Source organism: Hevea brasiliensis, chromosome 10 (genome assembly GCF_030052815.1).
Source record: "Hevea brasiliensis isolate MT/VB/25A 57/8 chromosome 10, ASM3005281v1, whole genome shotgun sequence".
Taxonomy (NCBI): domain Eukaryota; kingdom Viridiplantae; phylum Streptophyta; class Magnoliopsida; order Malpighiales; family Euphorbiaceae; genus Hevea; species Hevea brasiliensis.
In genome coordinates this window covers 30,888,377-30,907,221 of record NC_079502.1, presented here as the reverse complement: position 1 = coordinate 30,907,221, position 18,845 = coordinate 30,888,377, and the positions used below count along the sequence as shown (strand labels likewise).

Below are 18,845 nucleotides of genomic sequence, written 5' to 3'. Positions count from 1 at the left end.
CCTCCAACAAATATTTTCTTTTGATTTTAAGTTAAACTCTAAATTACTTGAACTAGAACATAAATATTTAACTATAATTTCCAAGTTTAGATGACTAACCTCAACTTTGATGTTCAATCTTCAATTTTTTTTCTTCTTTTCTTATTTCTTTCTTGATCAATCTTCTTCTCAAGTTGGTCTAACAAGTTCTTATGGTTTATTTTGGGGTCAAAGTGGGTTGAAGTGATTGGAAGCAAGCTTAGTTTTAAGCTTTCATGGAGTTTTCATGGTGGTGAGGAAGAAAGGAGGGCGGCACATTTGGGTGAGGAAGAAGGAAATCTGATTTTATTTTCTTTTTTATGTATTTTTAAGTCTTTAAAAATGTTTTTGACTTAGTCAATTTAGGTAGGAAATTTAAAATGAATTTTGACATCATGATGATGTCATAAGGGTGATGTAAGGTGATGTAATAAACTTTTTCCTTTTCCTTTTTCTTTTTCTTTTTCTTTTTCTTTTGTATTTATTTTTTCATTAGTTCTTTAATTTAATTCCCAATTCCGAAATTTTCTTTTCTCCGATTTTATTTGACAGTAACGTCAGGAGTCAGCTCTATGGGTCAATTGACCAAATTGCCCCTCGCCGGTTTGATTCGGTTTGCAAATAATTCAATATTTCTTTAAATCTCTAAACTAATTATTTAACCAGCTTAACAATTCTTTTTCGTGATTTTCTCTTTTCCACTGTGTTCGCAATAGTCCTAAGGACTGCAGCGTCACATTTTATGGTTCGAAATTTGAGTTTAAATTGACCTCACAATCCTTCCCGAGAAGGTCACCCATCGCTGTGACTCTCGGCTCATTTAACCTCTTATGTTCTGTTTTTCTTATTTATACTTAACTAATTGACAATTACTAATTATTTGTATTCATGGCTTATCTAGTTGTCTTAGATGTGGTTCTAATCCTCTTAATTGTTCGGACCAACACCGGTCTCCGGAATAGTGTAATTTACCAGGCTATGCAAATAGGGATGTTATAATTCTCCCCCCGTTAAAATAAATTTCGTCCTCGAAATTGTGTCCAATATCTGTCCTCAATTAGTCATACGTGTTATTTTCTCATATTTTTTTCACATTTCTACGTAGCTTCATAATCGAAATAATGGTCTGTAGCACTTTAACCAATGCTATTTACTCATCGATTGCTTACCTCGTGTGCCCAGTTTCTTATGAACTTTTGTCATAAGTTAGATTTAAATTCATTTCAATTTTAGAGGTAAGCAAATTTTTGTGCTAATGGATCTACTTTTTCTAGGACCTCGTATGATCCTATGGGTGAGAACTTAGTTTTACTCTTTTCTTATCAACTCTCTTAATCATTTGATGTAACCTTCAGTTTAGTTTAGAATATTTTAGTCTTTTCTTGCTGTTGTTTTAGCAATTATTTTCCTTTGTAGTCTTTTTTTTTTTTTTCTATCGATATTCTATAGCTTATTTTGCACTGATGTGTAGTCATTACTTTCTTTTGTACTAAACTATAACTTTTCAATATTCTAACTTTAGAGTTTTAAATCCCAGATTAGGATTTTCAAACTCCTTTCCAATAAGAAAACTTTATCTTATCATAACTATACCAAAACAGATGTCGTTCGCAACTATTCTTATCCTTGTGTACTATTGGGTAGTACATAGCTCTACACAATAAATTCCAAGTCAGTACTGTAATCTACAGCTTACAGTACAAACATCAAGAATATTGCATAGTTACTATGATACATCCCAATAGATCAAACTTCCCTATATCTTATTTCTTTCAAATCTACTATTATCTTAAACTTATTTTGATTATGGTATCCACTGACCTATTAGCAGTAATACCTTTACCCGCATCTAAGGTAACTATATTACTATAACTTACTTTTAGGTCCTCTTGTCTTACTTAATTAGGTTTACTAATTAACTTTATAGTTTATCGTAGTCTAGGAGATGTCTCTCACTAGAAACTTTTCCAAAATTAATTCCAATTACGCTTATTATCGTAATTCTTATCCTAAAAGACTAATCACTAACACATCAAAATTGATTTTTATACATATACATATCTTAATTAAGAATTGAGAAAATACCGGCCACAATGTCAGAAGTCTCATCCTCGTCCCTCTGTCGCATAGTGTATACTCTAGCTGGAGCATCACCTTGTCCTGGCTGATTCACAATACTCTAACTTCCAAGTGTACTACCCCTACCTCTGCCTAGCCTCTACCAATTGCTGGTGAACTCTTTGGGGTAGAAACTTGGGTTGATCCTTCTAACGTGGTAATTGTCCGGACCGACACCGGTCTCCGGAACAGTGTAATTTACCAAGCTATGCAAATAGGGGTGTTACACACTATATTCATCACTATATCATTTGTGCTATTTTGTGCACTTGCGAAGTAGATTATTATTCTCCAAGCAACTTAGATGATAGCTTGGTAACCCAAACAATGCAACATAAGGGCTTACCAATCACAACCCTTCAAAATTTGTTACATATGACCCCAAGCACCACTCTAGATACCATAGCCCTTAATCCAAAAGGAAGGGAAACTAGGAAAAGAAAAAGATTACCTAATGATGAAACACTAGGTAGAACAAGAAGAAGAGCAGTGAGAAACCAGTTAGATGAATACCCTCATAAGGGCATGGAAGGTCATCCTCAACAAAAACCGAGTGAAAATACGAAAAGGAAGAAACTAGCCAATAGATCATTAGCAGAGGAAAGGCCCAGACAACGGAAAAGCAACAGCCGGTGCAGTTAAAGAAGAAGGGGTAGACAAAAAATTGTAAAAATTAATGGAGCATATCAGGGCAAAATTGAAAGCAAAGGAAGGAGTTGAAGGAACTAGGTAGAAAACTTCCTCCCTATTCTCAGCTGAAGTCCAAGCAAAAACCTTACCCAAAAAGTTCATGGTGCCTATAATAGTTCCTTATGATGGATATGGTAATCCCAAAGATCATGTAATTAATTAAAAAATTTTCATGGAGCTACAAACTCACTTTGATGCATCTAAAGTGATCAACTGTTGCACACACAACATGCCATGTGGTAATAACACACAGTCACCAATATGGTGCTCTAGTTCCATCTAAAGTGACTTGCTCTTTATTGGCATCCAACCTAGGTCTTCATTTTCATTCTAACTCCATCTTGAAGTGGGCTACAAGGGATTATGATCGAAAATGGCACAATCAAAGGAGAAATCAAGAAATCTTTTAACATAGAAAAGTCAATAAACAAACAGGGACCAAGAATAAGTATATGCCAGAATAGAAGAAAATTGTACATGTGGTGTATATTCTCTAATCCTCTTTTCATGTCACGACCCAAACTATGGGCTGGACCGGCACTAGAACTTGAGTAAGCATAAGGCCCCTAAAACCTATAGTAAGCCTAACTATTCCTAACCCAACTATGAGGCCCATCACTGTAGTCCAATTTCAAGAAAACAAATGGATAGAGTCTAGCCATAAATTGGACTATCCAACGGTAAGCTTTTAGCTCACCCAACCTGTAAATATAAAATAATTCAACATGTCTCAAATTGGGGAGCTTAGCTCACCGTCACAATCCTCAATATAGTCAATCAAACAAATGGGAGCTCAGCTCCCTCATCCAAACACAATCCATCTCATGTATCCATACATATTCACATAAATAATATTACAACCCCAGAATTTAGTTATTACAAATCCAAATAAATATTACACTACTGATACATGTGAAGTTCTAGAATGAAATTAAGGAAAATAGAAATACAATTAAACTTCTTTAACTAAACCTGTGAGAAAGAAGGTAGGTTATTCTCAATAAGAAACCCTTCTGTAGCCTGAAAAAAATAGGCTGAACAGGAGTGAGCATTCAACTCATAGAGTAAAATATTAATTTTAGATATAATTTCTATAACTATCTAAGTCTAATGCATACTTAAAGATAAAATGCTACACATTCACATATTTCAAATAAGTCAAATAATATTCACACAAAAGGTAATTTAGAGCACTCATATACCCGTGTGTCAAATCTATACACATATATATACATATGGGAGCTAATACCCTATATAGTTCTCTTAATTCTAACCTCTGCTAGTGAGATCAACTCAAGTTGGACTTTCTCTTAATATCTAATTGTGAGGATCAACGAGATCAACTCAAAGCCATACTGACCTTGACTTATCCATAGAAAGGAATGGGTCCCAGTGAGTTGAGCTCCAGCTGCATCTACCTGTCCTACTCATATCCATAATCATACCACAAGCACGTCAACTCACACACATAGCTCTAAATTACCGTAAAGCAACATCCACAACAAATTCATCATACACATATGCAATACAAGGCATGCCTAATAAACTATATACATATATTTATAAGTGAATGTATGATCATGCTTTGAATATATAATAATATTGAAATTATAGATAAAATCAATATCTACTCATTGATTAATCAAAAGCTACTATGGCAACTGAGTAGAGGAAGAGGCCTGACCCTAATTACCTAAACAATTATATTATATTTTCATCAGTACTTACATAAAACGAGACTTTAAAGAGACAAAAGACACAATAATTTATATCGAAAATCTAGCAAAGTTTCCTCTGTACCCAGCACCTACCCAACCTACAAAGTAGTTCAAACAACACTTTTAAGACCACAAGCCTCAAGTTCACATTCTAACAACATCACATGGCCTCTCTTGGGCCCTCCAAATCATACAAATCTCACACAGTTCGACAATTTAGTTATAAGGCTTAAAATTGACATTTTTGCAAAAGTCATTCAAATCAACTTCAAATATTCTATAAACATTCCCGCAGTCCTTAACAATGCTATAAGGCTATTGCAAAAAAAAATTATAATTTTTTAGCCATCCACGAATATTTTATGGATTTTTATTCTAAACTCAGCATTAGGCTAATAAGGCAATTTGAAGTTCGAGTTTACCTATGCCAATTCTAATGCTAGGAACGCATCCAGTGCGTTTGAAAATGGTGACGAGGACTGTAATTTTGACCCTTTTTTAAGGCGGCTTCGGCAGCTCGTCTATCCGGCTTGAAAATGCAAATCCAGGTGCCGGTGAAATTTTCGCAATGCGAAAATACCTATATGAAACCTACAATACCAGGAGTTAGAATTTAATTTTTATTTAATTAAATAAGCTCATTTTCACGGGACCCACCAGATTTTCGATATCAAAAAATTTTGAAATTGATATCACCGCGAAGCTCTCGTCGAGTAGAGCGTGCTGGTAGTCTTGGAATTGTTGTGGTGTTCTTTGTTTGGGAAAAATTTAGCCCAAAAATTGAAATGAACTAAAACTTCCCTAGCTTAAATGAGAAAAACCACTTTAATGTCTTTGGAAACCTCTCAGAGAGTATAACATGATTGGGATTGCACATGGTCTGATTGGTGGCCGAATCGGCTGAAATCTGCTTTGGAAGCTCAAAAGTCACGTTGCGAGTGAAGGCTCCTTTGGGCGCATTTTTTCAGCATTTGGAGCAGCAGCTGACGGCGGGGAGGGGTGCTGGTGGGGCGCTGGCAAATGGGGGAGGTGGGGGACTGGTCACCCGGTGGTGGGGAGGGGAGAGGAGAGAGAAAATAGGAGGGGAATGAAGGGTGGCAGAACGTGCAAGGGAGGGGGAGAAAAAGAGAAAATGGACCGGTCCGATTCGATTTGATCGATTTTGCCAATTCGATTCAGGATACCTGAAATTCAATTTTTTACCTTACCCTGGGACTCAAAACGAGGCCCGAAAATTTCGAAAAAAAATTACAGAAAATTTAAAAAAATTTGTGGAGTCTAAATATAATTCTTAATTTGCCAAGTGATCTTTAAATTAATTTTTAAAAATCAATAAAATTTATTGTTTCAAGAAAATCAAACTCTATTCTAAAAATTCAGAAAATTCTAATTTAACTTCTATAATATTTAATAAAATAAAATATTATAATTTATATATAAAATAATTATTTAAAAATTTAAAGTGTTACATTTCAATTTTTTTACTGATAATATTGTATTAGTTATCTATTTAAAAACACACTCTTGACTAATACATATGAGACAAAAATTTATCCTTGTTTTCTTTATAATCCTTCTTTCAATTTGTTCAACTGATATTATTGTATCAATTATCTATTTAAAGACACGAGAAAAATTTATCTTTATTTTCTTCACATTTTGTCCTCTATATTATTACTTTCCTAACTTTTTTTTACAAATTCGAAAGGGAAAGTGATGTGCCAAAAAACGTTCTTGATTTTTCTGATTAACAAAATTTTTATGAAGAATTATCAGGAAAAACCTAATAGGAACACATCCTTTTTTAAACTCTAATTAATAGATCACCCTAAAACACCCATTATAAAAAATGACATGATAAATAAAAAAAAAATCTTTTTCCCATTATAAGATATGACATAACATGTAAAAATATCTGAAGAAAAAGGATAAAACGTTATGTGATTATATATATATATATATATATATATATATATATATATATATATATATATATATATATATATATATAAAAGTTAATCCAATTTGGTGCATGTACTGATATGATTAAAAATTTAATGGTTTTTCTGAAATAAATTATTTGTAAAAAAATAATCTAATTAAATTCTCATACAATTGTATTTGATTTTTGCTTATTAAAAATTATATTTAATTAATATTTTTTAAAAATAAATTTTTTTTAAGTTAAAAAGAATTAAATTTTTTTATTCTAAACATAAGAATTAATAACAAAAATAATTTAATTAAATTCTTATAAAATTCTAATTTTCAAACAGTGTAAGAAATTACTAATTTATTCACTTTTTTTCTTCTCTAAGATTCTGTAATCGAGCCAATAATAAGATTGTTTCCTTTCCCATCCTTTCGCCACTTGCATGTTCAAAGAAAAAAAGATATGCTCTATGTTTGTTCTCAGCTCGTAATTAAAATTCGGAAAAGCACTGGATAACAGCATATTAAATCATCTGTATGTGATCATAACACACAGTCAGGTACGATATGTGGTCACAACGATATAACTCAAAATATAATCCAAATCCATACAGATAGTAGCTGATGAATCAAAACGCAGATATATATATATAAAACAAAATTGGAGGGAGATATAACAAAATTGGAGGGAGAAGCATACCGGTTCTTCCAAATTATGGCAACGGCGACGGCGACAGCAATGGATGAAGGCTTGATTACTAGGTTATTAATTCAATATAAGGCTATAAATTACAATTTTTCTTTTTTATGAAGATTACTCGATTACTAGGTTTAAAGTAAGGCTTGATATCAATTACAAAGTGGTTTGAATTCTTTTTTTTTTTTTTTAACATGATGGCTACTTGATCCTGATGTCCTCTTTTGTTTATTTTGGCCTTTAATTATCTGAAAGGTCATTGCTTGTACTTGTTATAACTAGATACAATGCTTAGCAATGCACTCGTTCAATTGTCTTATGACGTGTTTGTTTCAATGCGTATGCTGGTTATATATATATATATATATATATATAAAATAAGTCTCCCGCCTCTACTTCCGCCTCTACTTTCTGCTTTTCTTTTTCTAACAATTTTGTTTGTGTTTTCAGCGTTTTTTTTTTTCTTTTTTTTTTGTCAAAGGAAAGAATGTAAGCATTGAGATTAAAGATAGGATTGAATCATTATTAAAACTATAGTAATTTTAATAGAGCTTTTTATCTTATATAATTTACACACATTAATAAATAAAAGATTAGAAAAATTTAGTGTGGAATTGTTCAACTAATTCTAGTCATCAGATCACCTTCTTACACCTCATTTAAGATAAAATATAAGGATGGTAATGAATTAAATTTTTACAAGTATTTAATCTGGCCGAATCTTAATAAAATAAATTCAGGTAATATAAAATGAGATTTAGGATAAATTCGCATTTAAAGAATAATATCCGTGATGAATTCATATCAGATTCGAGTTTTAAATATTGGGTATCCATTACCTGAATCTATTTATATACTTAATTAAATATAAAATATATATTTTTATAATAATATTTATAAATTTTTATATATTTTATTTTATATTAAATGAAATTTAAATATTTTATAAAATTATTACATTTTTTAAAATATAAATTATTGATCAAAATAATTTTTTATGTAAATTATTAATTAAAATATATAAAATTAAATAGATTATTTTTTAAGTAATAATAATTAGGTTTGAGATGAATTCAAATAGTTGAAAATAAATATTAATCGAATTTTAAATGGATTCGAGTTTTAAAAATATTAATCATGTTCCAATAAAATTATTTTTTTGGATACCTTACTTATTGCCATCCCTAACAAAATATACTAAGTAAAAAACCTGATAAGAGGAACAAAAAGTAAGAACAAGCAAAGGAGCTGAAATACAGGAAATTAGACCAGCCTAGAGAAGAGCAAAGTCATCCCAAGAGCTGCAGCCATGAACAAAAGACAAGGACACTTGTTAGTCGTTTCCTCCCAAAGCTGTATTGAGAGGTTCTCATTCCAAAGCCATTCCTTTTGAATTATACTGTTATTAAACATTGCTAGAAGAACATTACAATCAAATGTTATCATGGAGGGAACTTCTTTGGAATTCAAGACTTGGTGGACAAGTTGACGCTGATTTATATCTCCATTATTACCTTATGGTTTTAATTAAAAGTTAAATTTATTGAATATTGAAGAGAACTAAATATTGTTGAAAAATAAGTTTTTTCCATGATATACAACATATATTTTTTTACTGGTTTTATGATCTATATATATATGTATGATCTTTTTTATAAGTAAAAATTTTATTAATAAAATTTTAGGAAATACTTAATTTGAGCCTGACAATTACATGCGCAAAGTTAAATAAAAAAAATTAAAAGAATATGTTCATGTGCGAGTTAGAAAGTTATTTTTTAGAGAATGAACATTATTGATTCAATATATTATTTAATTATATTTATTTTTTATATATTTTTTATTTACAATATATTTTGAAAGGTTAATATTATATATTCAAAAATATCACAATAAACTGTAATTAAGCTATAAATTTTTTCAACGGCATTAATACTTTAAAATTTTTTTGAATATCTTAATAAAATAATATAATTATTTTTTTAGAAGGCCAATAACTAAAATAAAATAATTTTACCTAAAATAAATTATATATATATATATATATATATATATATATATATATATATATGGGAAAATTTAAAAGGGTTGGGGCCAAGCCTCCCCTAATCCCCCCTCCCTTCGCCCCTGTTCGTGCGTTTATATTGTTAAATTCACTTTATGATTTTTTTTTTTAAAGAGAAAATTCAAACAAAGAAGGACATTGAAGAGTATATATATATTTTTAGTGTAATGGAGCTTGTGTAAATGGGCTGCTGTTTATAAAATTTTGGAAGCTCTCAATTTCAATGGGTACAAATAGAATGTTTTTAAATTTTGATTCTTTTTTGTTGAAAATAAAATTATTATTGAATAATTTAGCATTTCTTTAGAAAAGTTTAATTTTCAGTTGGATCATTTTCATAAAAAAAATAAAAAAAAATCAATCTATTCAAATTTTCAATTTATAACTTTTTTTTATTTTATAGACTTTTATATATGTAAATAATTTATAATTTATGAAATTTATAATAAGATAAAAAATAAAAAGCACAATAAAATAAGCTCAAAATAATTAATCAAATCAAATTAAACAAAAAATTTTATTCAGTTTAACTCAACCCTTGCTTCTTCTTCTTCCATCCTTTAATTTTGTTATCCTTTAATTTAGTTATATATATATAAAAGCCAATTGACTTTAATATCTCCATCTTAAAACGCCAACACTTATAAGGATTAACAAGTAATTAACTGTTTACATTAAAAAAAAAAAGTTTTACAACAAATTATTACAATCGACTAAAATCGATTATTATTAATAATAAATTTTGCAATCGATTTGTGATTTCAGTTTTTTTTCAATAAAATAGTTAACTTTTAAAAATTTAATAATTAATTTGTAATTGATCGATAATCGATATTAGAAAAATCTTAAATATACTATTAACAATCGATTTTAAAGTCATTTGCTAAAATATGTCGCTAATAGTAATTAATTTTAAAATTGATTACTAATAGCAATCGATTTTAAAGTCATTTGCTAAAATATGTTGCTAATAGTAATTAATTTTAAAATTGATTACTAATAGCAATCGATTTAGGAAATTGGTTACTGAATTAAAGAATTATTTTAATTGACCTCAAAATTAGCAGTCGATTTGCAATTAGTTGCAAAAATCAATTACTAATAGCAATGGATTCGCAATCCGTTGGTAAAATCAGTTGTCATTTGAAATTAATTTCTGATTTATTGCTAATAGCAACTGAACCGATTTTTGTAATCAATCATAAATTGGTTGCTAAATTTTTCTTCCAAAAAATTCTTGCCAATTTTTTTTAATATTTGCTACAGATTTGCGAATCATTGCTAAAAACAATTAATTTTTCCAACCGATTTTTTTTTCTCCAAAAATTTTCGCCTACTTTTTTTTTATATATTTGTAACTAATTAAAATCGATTGCTATTAGCAATGGATTTTGTAACTAATCTTTTTTTCTAAAATATTCTCGCTCATTTTTTTGTCTTTTTATTTTGATTTGCAACCAATTTTTACAACCTATTGCAGATCAATTGCAAAATTTTCCTCTCAAAAAATTTTCGTTCACTTTTTAAAAAACTTAACAACATAAAATCAGTTGCTAATTTGCTTAGACAAATTATTACTCATTTTCTTTATTCACTACTCATTTGCATTCCTCACTACTCTTTTTTTTCTTTTTTTCTCTCTTTCTTCTCTTTTCTCTAATTCTTTTCATCATCTTTTTCATTCTCATCTATTTTATTCATCATCTTTTCCTTTCTAATATATTTTCTTCATCATCTTTTTTTCTCCATCTACTTTCTTTATTATCTTTTTTTTTCTCATATTTTTTTTCATTTTCATCATCCATCTTTTTTTCATCTTCATCATCTTTTTCTTTCTCATCTATTTTATTTAATTTAATTTTCTTCAGCATAAAATAAAAATTCTTGTGCAAATATAATTTTTTTTGTTAGTAAATTACTTGTAGTATTAATTTTTAGTAATTTTTGTTATAATATATATATATATATGGTAATTTTTTTAGTATTTTATCTTATAAATATCTTTTTATATTTAATTTTTTATTAGTATTTTTTTATAATAGGCATTATTAGTAATTTTTTATAATATTTTTATATTAATTTTTTAGTATTAATTTTTCAAAAATAATTTATTGCTTTAGTAATTTATGAAAAATTATTTATTTAAATTTTTTATTTGTTATTTGAAAATTTTTGGGATGAATGTTTAATTTATATGAGTTGAGTTGTATTTGAAAATTTGTTTTTTTATAATTTTTTTTGAATTAGCTACAAATTTTTTTGTTATTGAATAAGTTGTAAGTGGCAACAGATTTACAGAATAGTTACAAAATTATAAAATTAAAGACACCAAATTTTTTATAACTAATTATGTTTCAGTTACTACAAGCAACCAATAGTTTTTTACCAATATTTTTTTTATTTAATTAACTTATCGGTTGCTATTTTCAACTAATTTGGTTATCGGTTGCTATTTGCCACCAGCTTTATTACAATCAACTGAATCAATTGTTAAAATGATTAGTAATTGATTTTAATATATTAACAATTGATTCGATCGGTTGCTAATCTAATTTTTTTTATTACTGCTCAAAATATATGAATTACAAAATCTTTAGAACTAATAATAATAATAATATATTATTATTATTATTATTATTATTATTATTATTATTATTATTATTATTATTAAATTCTTTCTAATAAAATATAGTTTTTTAAATACATTTATAATATAAAAATATTATATTATTACATTCTTATGAAAAAATATTAGAGAAAAATAATTAATTATTTAAAAAATAAAAATTTAATTTAATTTTAATAGACATATAATTATTCAAAACTTTAACACAAATTTAAATTATATTTAATATCATTGATGAAATAATTTATCCTTACTAAAATTTTATGGTGTGATATTAAAATATAAAAAAAATATTAAATTGTGTTATTAAAATAAAAAAATTAAATAAGCCACACAATAATTAATTTTAATTTAATTCAGAGATTGCACAATTATACTTGAATTCAAATCTCCCCTCTAAATTTAGTGTCTATTTGACATTAAATTTTAAAGGCCAAAACTACTTTTATGAATAAAAATATCATTTAAAATATTATTGAAAAAAGCTATTTAATGTTATTTTAATATTCTTATAACTAAAATCTATTAATTTTAATTTTAATTTATTTTTTAATGTCTTTTAATTAATATATTTAAAAAATAATTTTTTTAATATCAATTCTAATAATAATTCTAAACAGGCCATCAAGTTGGTCGCGTGAAGAATTTCACATTTCCCTTAAAGTTCTTCATACACTGAACGAATTGAAAAATCTACAAAGACAAAACAAAGATGCTTATCAAATCATTAAAAAAAAAAAAAAAAGCACGAAGATGTCGACACATAATTTTGTCGAAGCTGATCATATGTTAACCTCAATTATTTATCAGCCCAATCGAGTAACTCTTGCCTGTTTCAGATTCATTACAGATTAAGATATAAATATATAAAATTATTTATTTAATAAATAAATTACATTATATATTTTATTTTTTAAATTTATGATAAATTAATATTATCAGCCAAGCTATATATTTGTGCCATACTGAAGAACTGCTGGTAAACAAAATATCCACACGATCGTAAAAAATAAAAAATAAAAAATAACTCGTCTCACTTTCTCCCTCTTCCCGAAATCTAGTTGAGTGTTGCAATGGAATTTATATTTCCATATTTAAATGCCATCACAGCAGGACTTATTGCCATACTTGTGTTCGCCTACCGTATACAAAGGAGGGCTACAGCCGCCAAGAAACATCAAGCGCCCTAAGCCGCTGGTGCGTGGCCCATAATTGGTCATCTCCCTTTGTTAACAGGATCCTAAGTTCCCCACACATCGTTGGGAGCTTTAGCTGACAAGTTCGGACCAATCATCACCATTCAGATTGGGATACACCAAGCCTTGGTGGCGAGCTCTTGGGAATTGGCTAAGGAAATTTTCACTACCAACGGTATAGCCGTGTCTGGCCGCCCTAATTTCACTGCGATAAAGTACCTGGGCTACAAGTAGGGACGGAGGGAGCATGGGGCCGAGGGAAACTGGGCCCCCATAAAATTTTTAAAAATTTTGAGAGTAAATTGGTAATTTACTATTTAACTCTAAAAATCTTTTGTAAACAGCATCAGCACTCCTCCTTTCTCCGTTCTCCTCCCTGCTGCTGCTGACAAAAGAATTCCCTATTTACAATTTCTCTCTTCACCTCCGCTCTACTCCTTTTTTCAATTTTACTCCACAATTTCTCAAATCATTTGCTTTTGTCTAGCTCTATATGTAAGTTCTAACTTCTAAACCCATTTTATCTTTATAATTTTTATTTTTATTTTTTTAATTTTTATGTTTTTTTCTTGTATAAAATCTATTTAATTGGATTCTCATTGTTTGATTTTCTGCTATAGAATAATACATAGCAAATCTATAAATTGATTTGATTTTTTATTATTATAATTATTGTTAATTTTTCTTTATATTAGTTAATTATTGTTTGACAATTCTAGTTGGGCAATTTCCATTTTTTCAAACTTAAACTCTTGACTTTTTGCATTATGAGATATGGTTTGATTTTAATAGCACATAGATTTTTCTTCTTTTTTTGATTGATTTGATTTGAAAATCTTTGTTAGGTTGATTAGAAAAACTTTATTTTAATATGAATTTAAAATATCATATGATTTTTTTGGAGGATATATCATCTGAAATTTGAAATCTATTTCAAATGAGCTACTCATGAATCTAACTAATTTTATAATAAATTAACTTTCATCCAAACAATTTGAGATTAAAATTAAATCCAAATCTCTTATTTGAAATTATTGTATCCAATTATTGCACAATAGATAAATTGTATGAAGCTGAATTTTGATGTGAATGGAATCAATCATGCTAGAATGTTTTAGAATTTGCGGTCCATTTGCATATATTTTCTTTTCTTTCACCAAGAAAAATATAAAATTGTTTAATTTTCTGCATAGATTATCTGTTTGATTTGCTGCTGATAATTGTTTGATTTGATTTTTTTTAATAATAAAAATTACTCATTGTATTCATTGATATTGTTATATCTTTTCTATATAAATCTTATATATATTTTATTTGATAAAATTTATTTCATAGTCACATTGATATTGCTATCTCAATTTTATATAAATATTGACTGTTTCTTTATTTTTATAGATATGGAGCGATTTTTTAAAAGAAAATCAAACACTGCATAATCATCATCATCAATCAATCAACCTTTTCAACCAGCACCACCTAAGTAGGTGATTGTTGAGGAAGTTGAGGTCAATATAGAAAACATTTCTTCTGATCCAGGACTGCGACCTAACATAATGAGATATCCACCTGATATTAGGAATCAAGTACATATAGCTTACTTACTTAAAGGTCCATGTCAACCACGCCATTATAAATTTCCTCAAAAGGTAGATGGACCTCGAAAACAGAGATTTATTGCATCTTGATTTAATGAATTCATTAGTTGGTTAGAATATAGTATTGAAAAAGATGCTGCATATTGTTTATATTGTTATCTTTTTGCAACTGGGCATAGTGAAAGAGGTCATAATACTTTTGTATTTGAAGGTTTTACTAATTGGCGAAAGAAAGAAAGATTGAGAGAACATGTAGGAGACTATAATAGTGATCATAATAAATGTCGGTTAGCTTGTGAAGATTTGATGAATCAAGCTCAATACATTGAAGTTTCTTTTTCAAAACAATCAGAACAGACAAAAATTGAGTATCGTTGTAGGTTAAATGCATCCATTATATGTCTTTGTTATTTCTTAATGCAAGGATTGACTTGTCAAGGGAATGATGAGTCTGAAAATTCATTAAATTAAGGAAATTTTCTTGAATTATTAAAAGTTCCGGCTTCATGTAATGAAGAAATTAATAATGTTGTATTGAAGAGTGCTCCTGACAATCTCAGACTCATATCTCCTGATATTCAAAAAGATATCATTAATGCAGTTGCAACTGAGACAACACAGGCTATCATTATAGATTTGGGAGATGATTTGTTCTCTATTTTACTTGATGAATGTCGAGATGTATTAGTTAAAGAACAAATGGAAGTTGTCATAAGATGTCGATCTGGATGTGTCATTGAAAGATTTATTGGTCTTGTGCATGTCCATAATACAAATGCTGCATCTCTTAAAAAATGTATTGGGTCTTTGCTCTCTACTTATGGCTTGAGTATATTTAGTTTGAGAGATCAAGGCTATGATGGAGCTAGTAATATGTGAGGTGAATTTAATGGCCTTAAAAGTTTGATTTTGAAGGACAATTCTAGTACTTATTATATCCATTGTTGTGCTTATCAACTCCAACTCACACTTGTTGCTGTTGCTAAAAAGCATTCAAGTATAAGTTCTTTTTTCAATATTGTTACTCATTTGGTCAATGTTATTGGAGATTCTTGTAAACGTAGGGATATGCTTCGAGAAAAGCAACTAGAGAAAGTGTTTGAAGGAATTGCAAAATGTGACACCCCTTACCCGTCTACAGTGTAGCCGAGCAAGTTATGCCACTCAGTGTGCTGAAGCACCAATTTATGTTTCTATTACAATTTATCCCTTTATAATTCATTTATTTTCAATTTAGATAAATCTGAATTTATCCACAATTTTTTTTTTAGAAAATCCAGCAGAGTTCCGGCTGTAAATTGGAAAAACAGTTCTTCTGAACCTGTTTAAAAACACTTCCAAAATAATTTCCAAATCTGAACTCCATTATACACATTCAAGTCAATCCCAAAATCTCAATCTCAAATCACAATACTATTTTCAAAACTTTTCTGTTCACTTCATCATTTGAAGCATATTCACAAATAATTCTCAACAATTCATTTATCAACATACATAATACAGAAAACCTCAATAATATGAAATTTCATATATTTACATTAATACATAATTACAGGAGTTTATAGTTACAATCCAAACTAATACAAAATGCAAAATACAAAAGGGCCACCTATAGTCTTAATGTCCTACCATATGCAATGCAGATGTGAGGTGACTCTGGACCCCGGATGCAGCACTGAAGACTCACCTCGTCTGATGTCTGCTGGGCTCCCCAGCTAGGTCTCCAGTACCTGCGCGTGGCAAAAGCGACGCGCTAAGCAATTCTGCTTAGTGGTGACAATATAATATAAAATAAAATAGAATAAAATAATTATGCATAATGTATGATTTCATTTTTTGGTAGACTTAATTTTCTCGAAGTAATATTTTCAAAGTGACGAAGAGGCTGGTAATGTGAGGAGAAGTTCTCAATAGGGGTTGTGTAGGTGGGGGAGAGAGCTATGAAGGCTGGGTTATTGGTTTGGTCACATCTTTGGGTGATGGTAGCTTTGTATGTGGTCTAGAGGTGGAGACAGAGGAGTTGTGCTCTGGATTGTAGGAGTCATTGTCGGTGATGTTGGGATACTATGGAAAGAAACAGTGAGGGGGTGAAGGGTTGGATACAAATCGGAGGAAGAGGTTTCTTGGATAAAACCAGGTGAGGAGTAAATATTATTATTATTATTATTATTATTATTATTATTATTATTATTATTATTATTATTATTATTATTATTAACTTTAAAATAATAAAAGGGTATTGTAACACCCCTGATTTTTTTATATATTATTATTGGGCTTCGTGTAGGTATCCTCAATTCGCGGAAATTCGACAGTTGTCCGGATCTGTGAATTTCCGGCCAGACAGACCAGCTACCGGAAAAGTCTCCGAATTGGATCGAGGTTTTGGCTACCCCACCATTGTCAGGCATCCCGAGCGCGTTCCCGAAGTCGGAATCAGCAAAGGTAAACCCGAACCTTGCTTTTTCGTAATTTTCTAGTGCTTAAATAGGATTAAAAATCCATAAAATATTCGTGGTAGCTTAGAAAATTACGATTCTTTTTGCAATAGCTTAGTAATATTTCTAAGGACCGCGGGGCAGAGTTTTATAATTTTTAGAGCTTATTTGAGCAGTTTTTGCAAAAATGATCAATTATAAGGACTAAATTAAAATTTTACATATTGTGATGGATGATTGATTTGATGGGCCCAGGAGGGGCTGTGTGATGTGATTGAGTTGTGGATATAGAAGTGTGTTTTGAGCCCTTTTGCAGGTTGGGTAGGTCCTAGGTATAGGGGAGACTCTGCCGGATTTTCGGCACGACTTAGGACGTATTGGGTCTTTTCTTGATTTGTATTGAGTCATTTGTATTAAATAATTGTAATATAATTGTCGTGAGCGGACATGACCTTCTTCCTCCGCCCACAGTGATTGATTACCGTCAAGTCTGTGAGTAAAATATTAATTTTAATTGTAATTTCGATATTATTATATGTTCAGCCTGCCCATGCATCACTTATATGCATATATTTATGTAGTTAAACTCTAGGCACGATTTATGATGCATTGATAACTGTTAAAGTGCCATGATGTTGTTATGGTAATTTGGAGCAGTGTGCGTGCGTTGGCGTGCGTGTGATGTGGTGTGGACTATGGATAGGACGGGTAGTCACGGCTTGAGTTCTTCGCTGGGACCCGATCCTTCGAGGGGTAGTCACGGCTTGAGTTCTTCGCTGGGACCCTCGATTTGGTTATTAAGTGGAAGTCCGAGCTGAGTTCTTCGCTGGCACCAGGTTGGATTTAAGAGAGCTGTATAGGGGATCAGCTCCCATATATTATGATTGATGCTACAGGGTGAGTGAGTGCTCCAAATTACCTTTCTGATGCTATGATGTGAATTTATTGCTGATGTTGCATTTCATTCCACAGGTTGCATTAGTTTTAGATAGTTATAGAGATTATGGTTAAAATTGATATTTTACTCTCTGAGTCGAACGCTCACTCCTGTTCAATATTTTTTTCAGGCTACAGGAGGATTTTATTTTGGTTAACCTGCTTTTCTCCTTCGCAGGTTGTTTATCAATATTTGTGTAATTTTATTTACTCCTAGAATTTCCGCATGTGTTAGAAGTATTTATTTGATTATGGTCTGTAATATTATTATCATGTTGGACCTGTAAACGTATAATGATATGTATGTTTGATGGATTGGATGAGGGAGCTGAGCTCCCATTTATCTTTATGAGGATATGAGTATGTGGAGGGTGAGCTGAGCTCCCCAATTGAGTATTTATTATGTTTACAGGTCGGGTGAGTCGAAAACTCCCCGTTGGAAAGTCCATTTTATGGCCGGACTCTGTAACACCCCAAAGTTCGGTAGTGCGTTCTACTGCTCCAGTGACCAGTGTTGTCCGGACAGCTAGGATGCCTAGAACCACACCTTAATATGAGTGAGGAGACATAAAATAATGAAATACAAGAAAAGAAAACACAAGAAAAACAAAGGAAAAATCATAGCAAAGAAATGTAACCAAGTTAAGCGAGCCGGGAACCCTAGCGATGGGTAACCGCACCGGGAAGTCACGGCGTGGACCGTTGACTAGCCCTGGACTGCGGGGAACCCTGGAAAATATTTTTAGGACTTAGATAGACCCTTGTTGAAGAATAAATATCATTAGAAAGATCAAAGAAAAATTAAATAATTAGTAC

General features: G+C 30.0%; 1 long non-coding RNA gene across 1 annotated transcript; it reads left to right on the top strand.

Annotated features, from left to right (window-relative positions):
• Positions 1–12,881: 12,881 nt before the first annotated feature.
• Positions 12,882–14,966, top strand: LOC131169506 (uncharacterized). Its single transcript, XR_009140443.1, has 2 exons — positions 12,882–13,555; positions 14,456–14,966. It is a non-coding gene; the product is annotated as an uncharacterized LOC131169506 (long non-coding RNA).
• Positions 14,967–18,845: the final 3,879 nt, after the last annotated feature.